A 15,065-nucleotide genomic window follows, 5' to 3' on the forward strand; every position below is an offset into this window, starting at 1 on the left:
GTAGCAAGCACCCCCATCCCTACTGAGGCCGTTCACAATGGAGCTTTAGCACCTAAGGAATTCAGTAATTTACTTTTTAAAATTCTAGCAGACAGCTAGGGTAGATAAATGCATCGCTCGTGAAGCTCAACAGATAAAGACATTGTTCATTTTCATAGCACTGGATAAAATTACCTCAGAAACTTCTAAGGCTGGCAGAAAAGAGCTAAGCATTATAATAACATTTAAATACCAAATAAAGAAGCAGATAGTGTGTAGTTTGCCTCTGGAATAGAAGGGACCTCTCGGCACACAGCTCCTCAGACAGGGATGGGCACAGCCCTTGAGGAGCAGCACCCAGCAGAGTGAAGGGCTGCTCCTTTGGGAGGATCCAAGGAGACAAAGAAGCAGATCCAAACCCAGACGAATTCCAAACTCAGAATACTTCATCTGTTCTTCCTATTTCCTCCCTGGGAGAGGAACTGCAGCTTGGCATGGCACTGACCCCTGGAACGTGAATTTCTCCTCTTTGCTCAAGCACTCATGAAGGTAAGCACTGCATTAGATCACATGGCTTAAGGATTCAGCACAAGGGGACCATCATCCAGAACAAGGTTTGCAGATGTTGCTCTCAGAGAATCGCAATTGCTGAGCTGAACCTGGCCCAGCAGTTCTCTGATCACTTACAGAGGAGCTTATTTCATCTGAATATTGCCCAGAAGCAAGGTGAAATGCACAGAGCAAAGCAGAGCTGGTGGACCATCACCAGCTAAATGTCCAAAGAGTATTTCCTAATTATTTTACTTCCTTCCTGTGTTTGATATGCCTGCCCCAACCCTTGCATACACAGCAGGCACCCTGACAGCAAAATCTGAGAAATGGGTGAGCTGAAATGGCTCTGCAGTTCCCTGGGGCTTAGGTCCCAGACATCCCTCCCCCTCTGTGGGAATACTGAGGCTGCAGTCATATACATTCAATGTCAATGGGCTGTATGCTACAACACTAGGAAATGCTCACTTTGGAAACTTTTTGGACCTTCCATGCTGCAGGAAATCTCCTCAGTGGCTGCCTGGCTGTCTGACGACACTTCTGCTCTCACAGTGGAAGGATCCTCTTGGAAGCGCTTTCTCCCACAGTGAGTTTCCTCACAAGTTCCACAAAGTAGAGAAAATTGGAGTGATGCCTCATTTCTCTCTTTTGATTTCTGCTTCTAGCTAGGAACAGAGCTTACCAGAAGTTTTTCCTTTAAAAGGAGCTCTGGCATGTTGTGAGTTACTGCTCTGTACAGAGCACCTTCCCCTGCTGAGATTGTAATTCATGGTCCTTGCTGTGGGTGAAGTCACACCCTCCTTGCTTCCTTTTTTTGTCTTGTTCTGCTCTCTTTCTTTTTTCAACTTTTTTTTTTTTTAGCTTTCCTCATGAAGCAGAATTTGCATCACTTGCTTTAAGCCTCCACATTGCAGCTGTCTGAATGAGTCACCCTGGAAAGGCAGAAAAAAGTAAGAGTCTCCCAGGAAGTGACTGAGGTGATCCTCCTTGGCTTTGGCTAACTGCACTCTCCAGTGAGTTTGCTGCTAAAGGGAGGAGTGGGCTGGACAAAACCCACCAGTGTCATCCACCACTTCCACACTGCAACTGGGGCGTCCTCCAAAATGCCTCAGACCCCAGCAGCTCCCCTGCAGGACAGGAAAACCAACACCCACCTCCCTTTGGGGCTCTGCCTTTCCTCCAGCACTTTAATGTGCCCTCTGGGGACTGTGCACCAAAAGGACACAGCCCCCAGAGCCCCAGCCCACCAACCATCCTTTGCATCACAGCAAAGAGGGTCAAGCTAAGGCTGCCACCTCAAACGGGCTTCTCCCGATCATTCTGATCCAGAGCTCCCAGCAAACACTGGCCACGGGAAAACACTGCAGGGCAGTGAGCAAGTCTCCAGTGGGGAGGTCCAACCACAGGGTGCCAAAGTGCCTTCCAATTATACAACTCCTGTGAAGGACCAAACCTTCCTTGGTTGTCAACCACAGTGGAAAAGTCTGCGTAGTTTCCTGTTATCACTCCCTGGTCTGCTGAGTGTGCTGTTTCTTGGGCTTTAACCTCTCACCAGTGTCGTGATTTGACTCTGCTGCTGGTTAGAGATTGGGAGGGCTTTGCAGTGAGGAGGGAAAAGGTACTAATGGGAATTACTACCAGAGCCAGAACAACCAGACACAGCCAGAACAAGCCATTTCCAGCTTGAAAACTGTCCTACAAGAATCCCTTTCACAGGGCGATCCTTCCTTTTTCTTTCTGGCAGGTGGGTTCAAAGACGCTTCCCAAAGAGCGAACCCCACATGACTCAGAGATAGTGGGGAGAGCTCAGCCCTTGCTGGGCTGTTGGTTTTCCTCGCTTCCACGGCACAAACAGCCATGGCAGCACAGCTGCCTGCCGGGGAGGGTGGGTGGGAGAGCTGAGTCACCAGCTGGAAGCACTCTCTCGGTTCTTAGCTCACTTCAGCACTGCAGTCAAGTGGAGAGCACGACCAGCCCCAAGAGGCTTTTCCTTTTGTGCAGATTGTCCTTACCCTGCTCCTGTTGGTGACCCTGAGCAGCAGCGCAGGAGAAGGTCTCACCACAGGCATCCGTGGGCTGGTTGTCGCTGTCTGAGATGGTCTGGTCTTGTTTATTGTCAGCAGAAAGAAATGTGTCTGAGGGGGTCGCTTGGACGTTCGAAAGCAGTCAGCTGAGCAGCCCTCAGGAGGACAGGGTTAAGCTATGCTGGTAATTATGAGATTAACTCCACCCGCTTTACAAGGTATAAGAAATGGATCCGGTAAAGAATCATGTATCTGTGATAAACCTCTCTCAAAGTGATGCCTTATATCGAGATGTTTCATCTGCCTGTGTTTGGAGTGACAATCCACAAAGGCTTAAGCATTTAATGGGGTTTCCTCCAGGAGCAGATAGGAAGAACAATTTTCACATCTCAGTTGTTTTCGGATAGCAGCATTCAAAGTATCTTCTGCACACACTCTTGAAGCCTAGGGTGCATCAGAGCCTCACTCTTATAAAATCTTCATTTTTCACTCTGCTACCAGTGGACAACATTTCCCATGCAGCACAAACGTGTTCCTACAACAAGCCCTTTCTTCGCCCTGACAGAGGTAAGAAAAGGTTGATCAGCTCAAGTTAAATATCAAACTCCAGAGCATCTCACTCTGAAACCATCGGCCTATAAGCTTGATAGAGAAGGAAAAGAGTAGAAGGCGTGGCTATGATTGTTTCCCATAGCTCTAATTCCTTAAGAAATATAATTGTGCTCCTCTGGAAGGTCCAAGTGCCACAGCATCCTGCACAGTACAGACAAGTTGGATGTAGCAGCCCTGTGATGAACAGAAGGACCATCCTAAAGGGCTCTGGAGATGGTCCCTGCTCCCTGGGCCTCCTCCACAGGCACCTCACCATTATTGCACTGGAGATTACTTCTCCCCTGTGGTTTAGGAATGGTATTCCTCAATTCAGAGTTCCCACTAAAACACTCCACCTCTCACTCAGACCCCTTCTTTGTCTCCCTCCCCCTGCAGTGGGATGGAGAGGAGAACTGGAGGCACCAAAGGTAAAGACCACAGGTTGTGATAAGAGCAATTTACTAGAGGTGACAATTAAATAAGGAGTGAACAGAAATAGGTTCCCTCTCCAGCATGGGCCAGAGAAGCTTCTTTGTCATTTTCTGAATGAGAACTTTTATAATTACAGTGGAGGAGTTAATTAATATTTCAGCTGTTTCTACCATCATGATTTCGGCTGAGTTTACAAGGCCAGATTAATAACCCTTCTCTAAAGTGCCCCAGAAATACCGTACAGTGAGGTGATTGCTGTAGGAAATCACTGTTTATGTCACTCAGTCATTATTTCAGGGATCTGCGGAGGATGGACATTCTCTAAGAAAATGAAGGAGCTCTCACCAGAGAGAGAAACACACCCCTGGGTGCAGGGCTTCTGCCTTGGCCCTCATCCGTTATCGCATAGGTGGTATGGAATAGCCCCAGGGTCCTGGCCACGCTCCTCCTGGCTGCTGCAAAAAATCAACCCTAACCTGGCTGGAACCAGGACACCTGTGGAGCCACTTGTACCCCTTTTATTTTGGAGCTTCTTCAATAACGAATTCATTTAAAAAATTATTTTGATAAGTGAAAAAAACCAAAAGACTTTTAACTAGGAAAAAAAAATGGGTTTGCCTGAAGTGTGATTTCCTGAGCCATTGTGGGGGTCTGATTTTAATTCCCTTGTCCCATGTATTGATCAGTGATGACCCTTTATTTAAACGCAGTCCCTTAGTGCATCCACAGCCGCAGGGTGTCAAGGGCCATGTCTCAGCTGAGCTGGTGCTGTTCTGTAATGACAGATGAGAGGGACATTTCTGGGTTCAGAAGAGGTCACACTGCACCAACGGGAAGCAAAAACCCCACTCGGCAAGCATGGGATTTTCTCCTCTTTGTGAACCACAAAACATGTAGAAATGTGCAGCTTGTGGATGTGGAACAGTCCTTGTTTTATCCTGAGAGCTGTCATGACTTGGCGGGGAGTTTGAGCTGCTGTAATTCGGGGGAATTTGGCAACACCCAATTCACTGAACGTTCTTGAGAACCCATTTATTTTCTTCTTGTGGTTGTGTAGCCTCCTTCCTACTGTTAAATGGAAAGGTGGAGATAACAGCATGTGTTATATTAAAAATACATTGACTTTAAACTTCTAATTATACAATGACCAATTTACAGAAATGTCGTATTTTAATCACTCTTCAGTATGCCAGAAAAAAATCACTTCTAAAAGGCAGTTCTAACTGCGTTTTCATGTCAGTGGGAGAGGTGCAAGCCAACATTTTGTCAAATATGCTAAATTTCACGAGGATGGGGCTGCATGTATCTTTAACTGAGGATGTTCTGTGGGGAAGGGCCTGTGCGGAGAAGGCTCTGGCAGAGAGCAGTGAGTGATGACAATGCTTTGGGCAAGAACTACTGGGGAGAAAAGAAATTACAAAGCAACATCCACCACAGCTTTGTCCAAGAGCAACCCCTGGAGTCTTCGGTTCAAACCTGAATCGCCAATTCATTATAGTTTTATTTGTTATAAATTGCAGAATTATGGAGTGAGATGAGACTTCTTGGGGCCAGCTGTATGGTCTATCCAACCAACCTCCCTAAGGCAGGACCAGCTTTGAAGGTGAATTAGTTTTCAAATTAATTCAGGTCGTTGAGGGCCTTTCATATTTAATATCTTCAAGAATGGAGCCTCCACACCCTCACTGGCTTCTTCTTCCAGTGTTGCGTTCCCCACTTCAGCGTGGAACCATTTGGTATTTAGAAATCTGGAGACAGTAATTCATATCCTCCTAACAGTCTGAGCAGGCAAATTTCAGGGCGTTTCACAGAGTCAGCAAGGCTCATGAAACAGTTAATAAGATCAAAGCCTCCTGCTCCTGAAAATCCCAGTCAAGCAGCCTGTTTTTCTCATGTTTTGGAGCTTTTTCAGCCCAAACCAGGTGGCACTCATCCCCATTATCAGTTTCCTGGGCAGAACATGTTAGCCTGCACTTGCTGTGTTCTCTGGAGATGCCTGATGCAATCTCGAGCCCATGTGCTCTGACTCACTTGCTGGAAGAGACCGGGGGAGCTCTCAGAGCCAGATGATTTTCAAGCTGCTTCACTCCTTTAATTGATCCTATCTGCCTGTGAACACGTTTGTATTCAAGATAAGACATCTTTGATATGAGATCCAGCTCTGCCATGGCAGAGAACATCCCATGGCCAAGGAAAGTGAGATTCCGTGTGTTACCCTCCGTGGCACTGAATGATGCGAATCTGAGTCCCATCTGCCTGGCAGCACAGGAGCAGACAGGCAGTTTGCAGATCCAGCCACTCTGCAATAATGTTGGCAGACTCTGGGATGTGTAGGTCTATCGTGTGCAAGGAAGGAAAGTCTGCACTGGCTCCCACAGGATGTGGTTTCATGGGAGCAAAACAGTGAGCCAGCAGTTGAGGCAGGCTCTGCCTCGGGTTTTCCTGGAGCTGGGGGTGCCAGTTCATCTCCTGAGATAATGTTTCCTTTTTGAGGGAGCCACGTCCATGCCACATCTTTGTGGTCCCTGCTGCAATATTTGTCTGCACAAGGTCCAGAACAATTCCCGTCCCAGCAGCCAGCAGGGGGAGGTGGGCAACACCCCCAAAATCGTCTGAGGATGGGCAGACTGCTGGCAGTGTGTCACGGGGCGTCCCTTGCCATGCAGTGTTAGGGTTAGGGGTCTTGTCAGGTCATTTTGTCCCTCCCCAGCTGCTCCCCTATGGCTCTGTTCCTTCCTCAGCACTGGGATTCCTTGCAATCCTTGCAATGAGTGCAGCAGCTCATTCCACACGGGGACAGCCCAGCCTCTCCTCTCTTTCTACTGAACACTTCCTGCAGTAACAGCTTTTGCCAGCTGCATCCCTTCACTGTCCTGCTTTCCCTCAGCACCACAACTTGCTTTTGCAGGTTCAGGCACGTTAGATGAGAGACCCTGGTACCTGCTGTGCTGCTTCCAGCTTTGCAGCCCCCAACACAAGATAAATATGGACCTGTTTGGAGAAACATTTCCAAGCCCAGCCAGTGTCCTGTGCTGGCACTGGGGTAGCCACAGTGAGCGAAGAACAGAAAGTTCTGGTGCTTCTCCATTAAAAGTCAGAGGTGTAATTAAAACCCCTTTCCCCTATACTGGGAAACACCTGCTCAGGTGTGGGGTGCATTCCTGCACAGCCCCATTCGCACTGTCAGGATAAGGCCCAAGGTATCCAAAGTTCTCCAAGGGAGGCTTTAGCCAGTGGAAATCTTGCTGCTTAACTCAGCGTCAGCTGAGTCCTGCAGAGAAGGTTTCTAGCAGAGGCGAGTCCTGTGATGCAGCACCGAGTCTATATTTGTGCACAGATAGGAAAGTTCACCCACTCTATGTATAGAAAACCTAAATGTGTCATGTGTGTGTTAACTGCATTTTCTGTGTGTGCTCACACACCCGCTGGGACAAATTTAGGCTCTACAGAGCCATCCCTTCTCTGAGACTCCTGCTGATGTCTGGTTCCCACAGTGGCAGCTTTACACAGGAGAGAAGAACCAACACAACCATTCCCCAAACTGTGTCTACAACTAACCCTACATCACCCTCTGTGAGTCACCAGCACCCAGATCTCGTCGCACAAAAGAACATTTTCGACTCTGTGGTCAATCCAAGCATCTAACTGAAAATTCAAATGAAAGTCCAGCAGAACTTTTAAGGAGAATTTAAACTTCCGAGTAAACCTGGAGTATTTTTCTCAGGCCTTAATAAAAGTTCAGCTGTATATTATTAAGCTCTTTCACTTACATGAAGCTCATTTTTCTAAGGAAATGTTGAATATTTTCCTTTAGAAAATTTCTGCACCAAAAACTTTCCCAGTTTGTCTTCTTCTGGTCTCAGGATTTAGCCTGCAATATTAAATGTAATTAATGAGATATTGTGTAAAAGAAAAATTTTAATCACCCTGATGATAATTTAAACAATAAGCATATTTAATAAACAATATTTCTTGAAGCCTAATTTCATAAACACTCCAGTGGTCCATTTGCTTTTCCCTTTCAGCCACTCACACAATCCCTTTCTTTGTGCTTCCTCATTTTAGATTGAAAGGAATGAGAAGGAGGTGTCCTTACGAACAAACTGTGGGCCTGCTGGTAGATAAAGCCAGATACTGACAGGTGAAAGAAGCAATGGGGAGGAACCATAAATTCCATGGGAATTCCACTGATTGACACAGACTGTTACTCACTCAAGGCTGTGTTAAATCCCTGGATTTAGAGAAAAAGAAGAGAGACGCTAGGAAAAGAAAAAAGGGGGTTGCTACACATTAGAAGGGGTCTTCATTAGGTGATTTGGGGAATTCTGTACCTCTCAAGTACCACAGCCAATGGGGAAAGAGAGAGGGAAATGCAGCCGGGAAATTGGGATAAAAAGGAGGCTGTGTCCTCCAACAACTTGAGAGACCCCATGAGAAACGCCCCATGGCCTCTCCCTTTATTCTAATAAAGTTACCAGACTCCTCTGTGTCCCTTTTGGACATAAACCGCTGGTGTTTGTGGATTGATTTTCCTGGCAAGAACTTTTGAGCAGCAATCTATCTCCCAGTCAGCACAACAGGAAGAGAAAATGTGTATTTGGTCTGTGGGACTTTGTTGTCATCCACCTGCTGTAGGAGTGCGTGTGCTCTGCTGAACTCATCTGCATCTTGTCTTCATACAAATGGCACTTTTCCCACTGCTAACTAATTTTATCGCATGGACCTTACCCCGGTTTTCTCCTGATGCTTTCACACACAAGACATGTGAAAAATCCAGTCAAAATCATGTGTCATGAAATGATTTCCTCTGCACAACCTGGGCTATGTGTGAATGAAATTATTTCTGTTGCATATCCTGATCCAGAACAACATCCTGGCCAGAATAAAGTAAGGCCTTGATTCTCTAACACATAAAAAAACGTTGTTGGAGAGTTTTTGTTTTTCCTGTAGTTTCGGTGACGACCTGAACCTGGGTGAAACTTTTTAGTGGTTACTCAGATTGACATCCAAGCTGTCACAGAGGTGGGAATTGATGCTCCCTTTCTTTGCAAAGCACTATTCAACTGATGTTCTGTTTAGCCACTCACCGCCTCCACAGCCATATTCCTTCCTGGTACAGACACCCTCCTACTCCTCTTTGCACATTAATCTTCCTATTCACATCCTCACTAAGCCAATGTATTGCACTTGATGCTCAGAAAATAGGATGGGTTGGAGTACTAATGGTGTCCTTGGTGGTTCTGTTATTTTCTTTCAACAGCCATACGCAAAGAAGTTCTCAAGTGGAGTACAGAGGTGGTTTCGTGAATTTCCTGGGGAAAGATTTATCATCCAGAGCATTTTGATAATAGCACTTACAGTTAAGTATATACTTTTAAATTTAGTCCGAAGACTGTAAAGTCAAAAATCACTGATTTTGGCTTGGATATGTGAAAGAATTCCATTGTCATTTGAGTGGCCACATAGATGAATTAGCCTGTCAAGAGGTCCCGACTGGAAAAAGTCCCAAGCAAGTTGTTACAACTGGTTCCTTCCAGGTCCTTTCATTCTGTGATTACATGATCTATTAAACAGTCCTTTACGGTTTGTGGAATAAAGTGACAGACATTTTTGTTAGCATTTCAAATGCAATCCTGAATTTTCAGCAGCTCATTAAAGTGCTCATTAAAGCCAGCTCAATGAGTGCTTTGAGTTGGTATTTGCATCAGTAAAACAGGAACACTGAAACCTTGCAAGGAGAAAATGGGAAATGACACAGAATGCAAAACACAAGTGCTCAACTGAGAATGTGCTCTTTTCAGCTAAAGCTGCACTCAGGACCAGACTTACTGAGCATTTTCCACCCAAACGAACTACTGGCACTAAGTCAGCTTTCCTGGAGCTCTCAAGACTTGTTCTTGAAGCACTCTTCGAGGCACCCTGTCCCTTGGGCTAAGGCTGTGATGTGATGCTTTAGGCAGAACAGCAAAACCTCATGCCACGACCAGAGGTGCTGCCTCTCTCTTTGCGTATCCACAAGGAGCCTGGGTGTGCAGCAGGGTTAGAACCCTCCTCTGCAGAGAGCGTCTTCAGTGGAAACTACTGGACAGGTCAATAACCATGCTGTGTTTTCCCTTTGACAATGGGCCACAAGCTGAAGCAACAGGACATTTGATGACTTGGCTGCGAAGTGAAAATCACATGGTTGCTCCTCAGGCTCCGGGGAAGCTGTTGTGCAGCAGATCTTTTTAGGGAGCTGCTCCCCAAGTAGTTGTCCCCTACTTGTCCTGGTTGAATGGAGTTATTCATGCCATGGGCAGGAGCAGAGATTTCCCTCTATTAAACTTCATAAGGTCCCTATTGACCCGTTCTTCCAGCTTACTGAGACATCTCTAAATGGCAGCTGTATTTCTGAGGGCTGACTGCACCACTTCTGACACCTTCCTGACCTATTGGCATGGCTTCTCAGATTAAAGTCCATATTAACTCAGGAGCTGATAGCAGAGCACAGCAAGGGTTGTTTAACAAATCTCAGCTCATTTGTTTAACAGTTGATGGCAGTGAAGATGTGGAGGTGTGCAGTGAGGGTATCCTTTGGCAAGAAATCCTGCAGGGGTGGGGTGGTGATGTCCCTGCTATGGGAACAGGAGGGGGCCCAACGTGATGTGGAGTACCAAGACTGGGCAGTGGGGAACCCAAAGAAGAAAAGGACAAAACCACGCTGAAGCCCTGAGCTACAAGGCAGCTCTCCCTTCTCCCAGCACTCAGCTCTGCTGACCCCATTCCCCCAAGTATAAAGATTCTCTGTCCCAATCCCAACATCCCAGGGGATGGTCTCAGCAGTAGGCAGCCACTTTCCCTCCTCCATGAGCACCCAGTCCTTGGCCAGAAGGGAAGAGGCACTAGGGAGGACAAGCCCCCACTCCCTGTGTCCTGCTGTAGGTGAGCCCCTCAGCTTACACCTTGGTTTTGCCTTTTGTCTCAGAGCTTTGGCAGCGGTGTGATGAGGTCAAAGAGCACCAGCCAGTTTCTCATCACTTAATGCCTTTTTCAAATCACTGCCTGCTCCACATTACATCTTCCACACTAGCACTGGTTATTAACAGGAGTGGATGAGGGATGAACCCATCCAGGCTGCCCTTTTCCATGCACCCTTCTGCTCTGGCCATGAGCGTCCACCCTTGGAGTGGAGCTTCTCCACCAAGAGCCTGGACAAAGGACAACTGACCCTGGTAGTGCAGGGACTGGGATGGCTGAGCTGGCCAGACCTCGTGCTGCCAGTTCCCTCCTCCCCTCCTGGCTGCCCATCCCCAAAGTGCACCTCTTGGACCATCCCTCCTTTCATCCCAGTATCTTCTTCAGAATCTTCACGTGGTAACTCAAACCTTGGAGGGTGGAGATGTGATGGGAGCAGAGCTGCTGCTCCACTGGACTGGCCCTGTCCTACAGTGACCCAGCACGTGACAGCTCCTGGGCTCCAGGTCAGCACTGAGGGAATGATAAAACCCCGTTATCAATCCTAAGAAATTCAGATATACTAACTGGCTGTCACGGCACTTTCTAGCAGGGGTAATGTTACCTTCATCAATAATTTAACTCAATGGCTCTTCCCTCATAAGAAACCAAGACATTATGTTGAAAAATTACACAATAATCTTATTTTTAATGCAGAAAGAAATCAACAGTGACTATATATAGGAAAAAGCCACATTAAAGTAGCAATAACTCTAAGAAATTCTCATGAAACAATAGCATCTGAGTAACATGGAGAGGAAGAGGGTCAGAGAATATGCCACAGATGAGAAAGCAATCAGGAACTAGTGCAGACAAACCTTTTAAAAATTAACTTCCATGCTGTCCATATGCTGCATTATTTAACATAGTGTGGTTACAATACACCTTCATTTATCCAAGCTGTCATCTTAGAACCAACTTCCTATGGCTCTGGAGATGTCTGGGGTAGAGGAACATTGTGGAAAACATGCAGTTAAAGCTACTGTTTGCGGACTGAGACATGAGGGTTGGGTGTCCTCCAGGTAAGAAGTGGGCTCACAGACAAGGCACCATCTCCGCAGCCTGGCAATAACACAGCTCAGGTGCCACAGGTCTGGTACTGCAGGATGTGTTCAGGGCTGGTTCTACCCAGGCAGCAGGCAGGGGACAGCCTGAAAACACCCGTGTACACCTTGTACACCCACCCCAGGGGGGTCTCAGCTGCCTGAGGAGCTTTGTTAACCTGGGTTAGCTGAGCCCTCCGTTCTCTCACTCTCACACTCCTCTTGAGCCCGTGTCTGAGCCAAAGGGACAAGTCACAGAATTACAGCAGTGCTGTAGAGGGAACCCTGGAGGTCACCGGTCCACCCTCCCACATGGAGCAGCTCCAAACCAGCTCAGCTTGGCCGTGGCATTGTCTAGCCCACCTCTCGATGGCCCAGGGTTGCAGTCCCTGGGGGAGAGGCTTTTCTTCTCCAAGTTCTTACTGCACATGTAGACATTGTGCTCTGCCACATGTTGGGCTGTGGCCCCCAGAGCAGAGAAGAGCATGACCCACTTCCCTGCAAGGCAGCCTTCCCTGGCATGCAGGCTACTTGGGAGACCTCCTGCTGCTGCCTTGACCTCCTCCATCAGCTGGAAGAGGAGGCAGCTGGAGGAGCTCCAGCTCTCTCATCTGGCTCTTGGCTGCACAGGCTGCGTCTTCCCCCACCACTGGCAGTGGTCAGCTTTCACATTTCAGTGTTCTCATGGGGTGACATGAGGGTCACAGCATCCTCTGCCTCTGTGAAGCAGCTCAGCTGGCCAGTATCACGAAGGCAGCACTTTGTGATGTTTCCCCAAAGGACATTTCCCTGCAACCCATGTAGGGCTCAGGGGCTCCTGGGCTGGAGATGTTGTCTGTGTTAACAGGGTTTTCTTCTCAGATCATTTTCCAAGAACATGTGAGCCCTCACACTCCATGCTAACCCAACCAACCACGTCTGTGTGCTTCACTGTGTGCCAAGAGAAGGGACCAGCTGTGGTTTGGTTCACATCCACCAGTTTCTTCTGACATCCCCAGTTTATACTCTGAAAGAGGTAAATGGGAGATTTGAGCTCTTCAGTCCAAATGAGATAATCCTGAACACACTCCTGAGGCATCTTCTGTGCAGTTTGAGTTCTCCTGATCTATTCAGCCACTTCTCTCACAAAAGTTATTCCTTAACTTCTGTTATCTTTACTGCTCCTTTCTGAACTCCTCCCTGCAAGTTTACCTGCTTCAAACAGATGCTACAGACAGCATCACTATATGGACAGGACAGGGACTTAAAAGCATTGCAAACACGCCTTATATTCTTTTTGAGCACTTTTCTTAGTTTCCAGCATCTGAGTCAAATTTAGAGCCCCTGCTGTCTGGACAAAATCAAGATCACTTTTCTTACACTGCTGGTGTCTCACTTGCAGTATCAGAGCTTTAATAAAAAAAGGTAGAGGAGTCCACTGTGTTATCTTCAATCAGGCTTCAAACCTTCTGTAAGTATTGGACCCTGTGGTCTGTTCTTTAACAAGACTTTATGTTTTCATTTTCCATCAAACACTACTGCATGACTTTGTCATTTCACTGCCCTTGCACAAGGTGAATCAACTCTCTGCCAAACCAGGCCACATCAAAAGTCTCTTCTCTTGTGGGTTCCCTTTTCTCTGCTGCACAAAGCAATCGCCTTTCTTGCTTTCAGCCATTCCAAAGCCCCTCTGTTTCCTGAGCCAGCTCTAAATGTTCCTTTAGCTTTTAGGCCTGTAACTTCATTCCAAAAGGCCTTGTGTTATTTGTTGAACCACTTATCTGACTAATCAGACTTCAACATTCCTTAGTACACGGCACCACAGGACACTGACACTGGGGATGTGTTACATATCTTGCATCCCAGCACCGGTGCCTTCCTCACACCAGGTGGCTGCTGTAATGTGCTTTCTGGTGTCCTCATTTAAAACTAGGATTTCAGCTCTTCTCTTCTGGCATCTGTGAGGAAGAATGAGACACTTCAGGGGCTAGTGGGCCTTAAATGTGAAGTATCACAGCTCCTGTAATTTGGGATTCTGTTATCCAAGAGCCTCATGTGACTGTCTACATTCCACTGGCCATCATGCAGTGCTGCTCCTAAATCAAGTAAGTTTTTCAAATCGCAGCGGCTGACTTTGAACTACAATCACATAAGCTTGTCCTCAGCATTTATCCCTCCCACTTGCTCCGCCTAAAGCAGAGCTAACAATTTCTGTAGCATAAGCAGCAAGAGATTTCCTCCCTGCAACCATCCTTTCATTCCTCAGTGCAGGAAATCACAGCCACTCCTTTATCTCCCAGCACCTGCCAGCTTTCCACCACAGCACAGCAACATCAACACCCCAAGGCCACTTGACAAGTACCTGCCTGGGATAAACATACGAAGTGTCAATGCCTTGGGAGTAGAAGATAAAAACCCTCCCGCTGCCCATCAAGGCTGGCACAAAAGATGAAGAACTTGTGCCCTGCTGAGGGCACGAGTGCAGGTGTTGGAGGGCTCTGGAGGGCTGCATGTGCCGTGCTTGCACACCCCATCCTGGTGCTTCCTTGTCTCCTGACTCTGCTTGTACATCAGCCTGGATCCAAGTGCAACCTCCGTGTGAGTTTGTCTCCTCTCCCTATGGAAGCCTCTTCCTCTGGATGCAGCATAACCCTGTGCTGTTTGATGCCTGACTTGTGGGCACCTCCCAGACCAGCCCAGGAGCTGCTGGAAGGTCTCTACAGTGGCAAATCTGTCACTGTCCTCCCATCACATCCCTGCATGCACCAGAGCCAGGATTTCCCCGGTCCTTGTTGGAACCACCAAGCAGCAGAGCACTCCAGACCCAGTGGGACACAGACCATAGGGACAGGTCTCTGTCCCTGTCCTGGCAAGAGACAGACTCGTGCTCACATCAGAAAGCCAGTCTGAAGTCCTGAAGCCCGTGGCCAGACAATGACCAAGAACAAGCTGGCCTGGCACAAGACTAGCAGAGGTGACAGGAGCACCTGAGTTGTCCAAGACAGTGACAGGAAAGGTCTCCTTTGGCCAAGTGCACCCAGCAGTCTCTCCCGGAGGCACACAGCAGCTACAGGACAGGGAATACTTTCCTCATGTTTCATCTGCAGCTAATTCTGCTGATTCCTGCTTTCCACATCAATTCCTACACCTTTTCCATAGTTTGCCAACTTGTCATCCCAGGAGCAGCATGTGGGAGGGCATGGCTCCATGAGGCAGGCTTCCTCAGCCTTCCTGTGCAGCTCCTGCACCTCCTTGGCCACAGTCCCAGCTTGTTCCCACTGCAGGTACTGCTCAGGCAGAGCCTTCCTTATCTGCTGCTTGACATCAACCACCTGTACCTTCCCACGAGCTCCTCAGAATGCTCCCAAGGGTCTCTGGAAACCTTAGATCAGGCAGATGTGCCAGTACAAAGATGGCTGTAGCAGGAGCCTTGTGGGCAAATGCATTTTATAATAGTTTTCAGAAGTGTCTTTTT

Source organism: Chamaea fasciata, unplaced genomic scaffold (assembly GCF_029207755.1).
Source record: "Chamaea fasciata isolate MVZ Bird 193981 ecotype frontalis unplaced genomic scaffold, bChaFas1.0.hap1 SCAF_26, whole genome shotgun sequence".
NCBI classification, from domain to species: Eukaryota; Metazoa; Chordata; class Aves; order Passeriformes; family Sylviidae; genus Chamaea; species Chamaea fasciata.